Source organism: Taudactylus pleione, unplaced genomic scaffold (assembly GCF_031769625.1).
Source record: "Taudactylus pleione unplaced genomic scaffold, aTauple2 ptg000083l, whole genome shotgun sequence".
NCBI lineage: Eukaryota > Metazoa > Chordata > Amphibia > Anura > Myobatrachidae > Taudactylus > Taudactylus pleione.
In genome coordinates this window covers 6,373,504-6,380,000 of record NW_028284485.1, presented here as the reverse complement: position 1 = coordinate 6,380,000, position 6,497 = coordinate 6,373,504, and the positions used below count along the sequence as shown (strand labels likewise).

At 38.9% G+C, this 6,497-nt stretch overlaps 1 long non-coding RNA gene across 1 annotated transcript in view; it reads left to right on the top strand.

Moving 5' to 3' along the window:
* Positions 1 to 1,814, top strand: part of LOC148532132 (uncharacterized) — a 38,375-nt gene extending 36,561 nt beyond the window's left edge. The window contains exons 2-3 of the long non-coding RNA XR_015877775.1: positions 1,364 to 1,428; positions 1,753 to 1,814. This is a non-coding gene — a long non-coding RNA (uncharacterized LOC148532132). The remainder of the gene's footprint in view (positions 1 to 1,363; positions 1,429 to 1,752) is intronic.
* Positions 1,815 to 6,497: the final 4,683 nt, after the last annotated feature.

Below are 6,497 nucleotides of genomic sequence, written 5' to 3'. Positions count from 1 at the left end.
TAAGCAGTTGTTGTAATTCAAGTCTATACATTCACTTATTTTGTTATACTGTTTTAAAGACAATCTTTGCTATTTGTGACACTTTTTTTAAACACCTAGTGGAACAACTCAGAAAAAGAGGAATAAATTATCTCTGTTTTTGGGACACTCAATTGAAATATTGCATATAAAACATAGCATTTATTGGATATGCATTAAAAAATTATAACAGCCACCATTCATATTTCAGAAGCAGGTAATTTGTAAAAACACACACATAAAAAAAATAATTTCATGTAAGAGAAAGCTAGTGAAATATAGCAAGATGATAATTCAACAATCACAGTATAATAACCAAGTTGCTCAAAATATACTACATTCGTGGTATAATAACCAGTTAATGCTCAAGGTAGATCAACCAATAAAGGTACAATGACCAATCAAAGTATCAGCAGTCACGGTAATATTCACTTGACACATTTAGTGGTCACAGTGACAGATACATTAGATTTCTTGATAATTCCTAAAACTGTGCATAATTGTGTTCAGGAGAGATTCAATCATAACCTGAATCATGTTCTTCTTTAGAGATGAATATGTGCAGCAATACACTGCAAAATTTCAGCTATAGGTACCCAAACCCAATTTTATTTCAGAAAAGTAATAGAATCAAATAAAAGTATAGACTACCCCCTTTACGCAGAAACAGAGTAGCAGCTGCTGCATGTTATTATAGCCAATAGGGAATGGCATGTGAGCATACTATCCACACACCAAGGGGTGGGAATAAGTGCATTGAGCATCTGCTTTTAGATCAAACCAGAGGAAAGGGACCTGGTATAAATATTTCAAGAGCCTATCCTGATTACAATCAAATGAGAGTGCCCTTAACAATATGAGGAAAATACACAATGCAATAACATGTTAAGTAACACAGTACAGAATCAGGAACCTGTGCTGCTGCCACTCATATACCAGATGGTTTTGGTGCATGGTGAGTGGTTAAGCCCCATATACAATGATAGGAAGAAAGTGGATTAAGCTTCAAAAGTGACATACATGGTGGATAGAGGCTCTGTTACCTGTGACATTGCAAACACACAGAATCACTCAGAAATAGACAGTTACTATATGCGCTATAAAAATGAGAAGAAGAAATTATACATGATTGTTATATACAGTAAGTGTGCAGGAAGTGGGAGAGAGTATCTGCTCAATGATAACTGTATCACTGTGCTGCCACTGGGTGTCCCGCTTGTGCACAGCAGGAACCCTGGGTCCAAGATGCACATTTCACTGATGCTTCCTCAGTTGGATTCTATGTGGTGCATGATGGAATTATATTTGGAAACTCACACCCACCCTTATGTTATATATTAAAAAGGACATGCATTCCAAGGGGGACCCATATTGAGGACATTGGTCATCCTGCAAATCAAGTGACACCTGGTGAGTAACAAAATATTTTTAATGTTACAAGAGAGCAAACCCAGAATTAGTGATGCACTTACTGATATTTTGTGATTAATTACTCATCCTAAATGTTCCAAAAGCAATATATGATAATTTTTGCATCAAACCACCATAAGTGAGAGGAATCATATCAGAAAAAAATATCATTAAACTTGATAACAATGTAGTTTTTCAAATTAAATATTTAAATTTATATATAGTCAAACTTATAAACAAAAACAGTTCAATGTGTAACACAGATAAATACGTGCAACAAAAGGAAGGGCATAGTAATAAGTCTTACCCTTTTTTCTTCCTCAGCTGCACCACAGAAGAAAAAGACTCCTGCCAAAAGGCAATGTGCCCAATATCATGATGGTGGTGAAGTTGCTGTTGAGATAAAAAATAAATAAAAGAAAAAGTACAATTAGTCCATTCTTTGGTTGGTAACAAAAAATTACCACTTGCTTTTTAACATTACAAATGTGTGTTTTTATATAAATAATATTCAAAACAAACACTTCATTGTTAACTTTCACTATTTTAAATACTTACCATAATAAGTTTTAAAAAGTTACATGCCAGCATCTCACTTGGATAGATGTTAATTCCCCCTGTAATGTTAAAATTATACAACCATGTGTTAAATACTGACATTTTCAGCCTAACATTATCACAAACTTACATGTGAACCACTTTCTAATTGTTTGTTTATCATTTGTCATTTTAATTGATTTAACACTTATTGATTTATCTTTACACATCTATTCTTTACACTTCACTATCACCTTTTTTCCCCTTTTCGTGTGATACCCTGGGGATGGTCCTTGGCTGGAATTTTTTGGGGTACCTTGCTTCTCGGACATGTACCCCTTAATGTTAGGGATGCCAGTATAGAGGAGCCTTGACGATGGCCTGGCACTTATTCATATATTTGCAAATGTATGTAATTAATACCTCTGAATCTCTATTATCATGTAGGATTTAAGTATTTTTTGTTGACATTGCTGCAGTGAGCAGGAGGGAATCTTTTTTTTCTGTGGTTCAGTGTAAACCCCACCCTTTACAAGCACCTGTGTAATGTCATTAAGCTGACATGAGCGACCACCATACTTTTTGTTTGCTACAGTAGAAGTAATTGTTATTTTGAACACCATGTACTACATACCTAGAAGCCAGCCCTCCAGCATCAGTCTACTTTCAAACCTCTCCCATAGGGCTGACTGGTGCAGAATATAGGCATCATGGCAAGATCCTGTAACCATACTGAGAATTCTATGGTGAACATCACAGACCACCTGCACATTTAGGGAGGGTTAGATCTGTCTATTTACACACACTTGACCCTTCAAGTTTGTTGATCTGAGCCCAATGTGAGTACAATCTATGACTCCCAGGACATTTGGGAATCCTGAGAGCCTATAGAGGGGTTACTTCAGATCCTGCCACTCTGACTGATGAATGGGGAATATGTAGAGTATGCCAAATTTTCTAAAAGACACATAAAGATGTGTCCTTAGACATCTTTTTGCTGCAGTCTGGCTAAAGAGCCTCTCTTGGCACTCCCGTGTCTTTTTTGGTGAAAAGGCATGTATATCGCAATGTGATGCAACAAGGACACACCAGCAGACTGTACTGATTAATTTGATATGCATATCTGAGTGTCAATAAGTCTGATTTTTTTTCTTTTTTCATTCCAAGTTCCTTTGTGGTTCATATACAGACTCAAGTACACACGATATACAAGTGTTGCATATCAAATTAAACAGCACAGTCTGCTTGTGCATCCTTGTTGCATTGAATTGCAACTTAGATACATTTTTAGTGATAAAAGACACCCGATGCTAGCAGAGTAGCACGATACGTGGTAGCTCATTCATGCCAGGCATGTTTTATTGAGGCTAGATATATGAGGATACATCTGTAACACTTGAGTTAAATGCCTGAAGAAAGTAGCCCAACACCATAGAGCTCATTGACTAAAAGGAGTCTGTAGCAAAAACATGCAGGGCACGCAATAATTAATGCAGCCCAGACACTGCATAGTTACTGCCAGCCAAAGGTTTCAAATCATCTCTCACCTGCTCATATAAGTGCAGGAGGTTTGCTGAATGACCTCCTGATCTGGGAGGGACTCCAGGAATGTCCACAATCTGTAAGTGAATGTGTCATATACCCTGATGGGATCCTGGATCTTGTGATGCTCCTGCACCCTCCTCCTGCACTGCTTCTCTGCAGTGATAAAACCAGACATCAACAACTCATAAAAATTAATGAAAAATGCCATTGCTACTCTCTCACAGGTCAATTCTGCTTGAGTGCATTGCAGGAATAGGACTGTGAAGTAAAACAGGGAGAACCAAGTTGCCCATGCCCAGTAGCATGCCATTTTATTTACATCCCATGCCATGAAAAGCTTGGATGTTGCTAAGGCATAAGGAAAGCTTGGAGCACCACAATGTGGCAGCTCCAAGGGCAGTAAGTGGAGCAAATACCCTAACTCATGACTGCATGCACCTATATTTTTTTTAAACTATGTTCTGAGCCATCAATTTTATTGTATGCACAAAACATGGTACTTTTTCAAATTCACCAAGTTGTAATGATCATATATTGTTAATTGCATTATTGGAAATTACAAATACTGAGAGTTTTAGCTGGGTAAGCCATTTTGCGATCACATCCCTGAGTTTTTTCAACAGGTTGACTCCAATATGCCTCTTAGTGTAGCCCATAATACAGAGAGTAGTATGTCTGTGAGTGAGCTGCTGTTGTATGTAATATAATTCTACTGCTGCTGTTGAAGGCAATACACTGATCCAGTGGGCTGTCACAATCATGCAATCTTTAGTTTGCCCAGTACCACTTGTCCACATATCTGAAATTAAATGGATACTTTGCACAATGGCATTTTCTAGGCCAAGAAGGTTGTTTTTAACTTCTCACTATAGGCGAGGAATTGCTGTTCTGGTAAAATGGAATTGAGATGGAATATGGATATGATATGATATGGACATACGACCTCAACTGTCTAAAACCAGATACTTTGTGGTGGATATTGGACACAGGTCTAATGCAAGCATAGTCATCATGCCCTCAATGATCTGCTCTGCAACTGGATGGTTGCTTTTATACTTGCTTCTTTTTGCAAATGATTGTTTCACAACCAATTGTTATTAAAAACATGTAGTCTTCTTGATCACCTGCTATGATAAATATTTACTCCCAGTAGTAGAAGCTGTAGTGCAAACAGATTCTGCTTGGGAGGAGTCAGTTTGTCTTTGCAACTTGGATGAAGTAGGACAACCCCGTATTGCTAATGAGGAGATAGATGATGAAGGTGTTTAAGTGGAGATTGGAAGTGCTAAGATCTTTCCATGCTGTTGCTCACTGATGCTGGACTGCTTGTTGTTGTTTAAGAGGATGTTTTACTTGCATGAACTTGCTACAAATGATTTAACAGGGAGGAGATGCCTACAAGGTTAAGGTCCATAGTTTTATTTACTTTGGCTATCTGAAACAGATGGCTTGACAGATGTTGTAAGGATCTTGATAAAAATAATTCCATATGAATGATGTGGTTTTTATGCACAGGCATGACAATCGCCTTCTTATCATCACTGGCAAGAACTGCTGCCATTGATGGCTGACTTACCTTGTCACAAACAATATCCTCCTCTTGTTGTCCAGCACATTCATCATCGATATCTACATTAGTGTGAGAGACCCAAATATATCCATCATCCTGGAGCTCTTCCACAGTAGCATCCACATTTTATATGTCACCATCATTACTTTCATGACTACTCATCCTCACATTTGAAGATGGTTCAGAAATTGTGGAAGGAGGCTTCTTTTGGAAATGTCAGACTCAAACATAGCACTTATGGACACCCTTAGACTCTACTCAGGGATATGTAAAGTTTATGAAAACATAATTTGTTCTTCAGCCTAAGTGTTTTTTGTGTGTACTGATTAGCCTGTTTTAAAGGTGACACCTATAGACTCAGAGCAATAAGGTGTTGCATGCATGGTAACAGAAGATGTCTGACTGTGTTTGGCCCTGGCTTACACAATAAATATTCTTGTGCATGAAACAGCAGTAGCAGGAACATGACTCTCAAGTAAAGGCCAGTGTATAAAATTTTCCTTCCTAGTGCATTTCGTGTATGGCGTGTTGAAAAGTTTTTTGGCAGTAAATTTTCCCTTTATTGTCCCTACTTTTGTCCAGGAATGATGATGTTCATCCATGTAAGATGACATTTAGCCTCTTTCTGAGTTCCGTTTTTTTGGAGGGAAAAATCCGAAATCAACGTGCAAACTCGAACCTATCCGAGCCTGCACATCCCTACTGTTTAGCAATTAAGTTAATTCATCTGTACCACACAGATTATTTAGATTAGTCCAGGGGCACTTCTAGAGAGGAGGGGACACATGTTCAGTCCCTGACATGGGCCACCTCCTCTCTGCTTGCTGGTTGGCAGTGCACTGAGCTGTGCACAGCCAGTGCCAGAGTTATAGACTCTGGGCACTAGAATGTGCCCAGAGTTTATAGTGTATGCACAGGTCAATGGGAAAATGACCATGGCAGCCATTTTCCTTGTACTGCACATGTGCAAATGACAGGAAAACGGCCGCCGTGTACATTTTCCATATGGTTTACAGCGCAAGACCCCCACGCCTACGTGGGACTCTGGAGAGGTAAGTAATATTTGGGTGCAGGGTGTTCCCTGCACAACCTCACCCATTATAGATATGCCCCTGGATTAGAGCACATGTTGAAAATATAGGTAGAAAATCCTTCCAACAATGGTAAAATGATCATTCTTTCCTTTACTCCATAAATCTGTGAGGATAAGTGTCTCCCTTTGCCTTGTATGCTGTACCCAATTTGCTAGTCTATTTCAGGCCCATAACGTTATAGGGCCAGACAATATAGTGGCAGATCTCTCGGAGGTCTACAGTCCTGGGTAGGTAGCAGTGATGCTTCTTCATGCCACTGGTATCTGGGACACTCTTCTGGGCAGCTGTAGGTGCCAGCTGCTTGCAGGTTGCTTTCCCCCAGT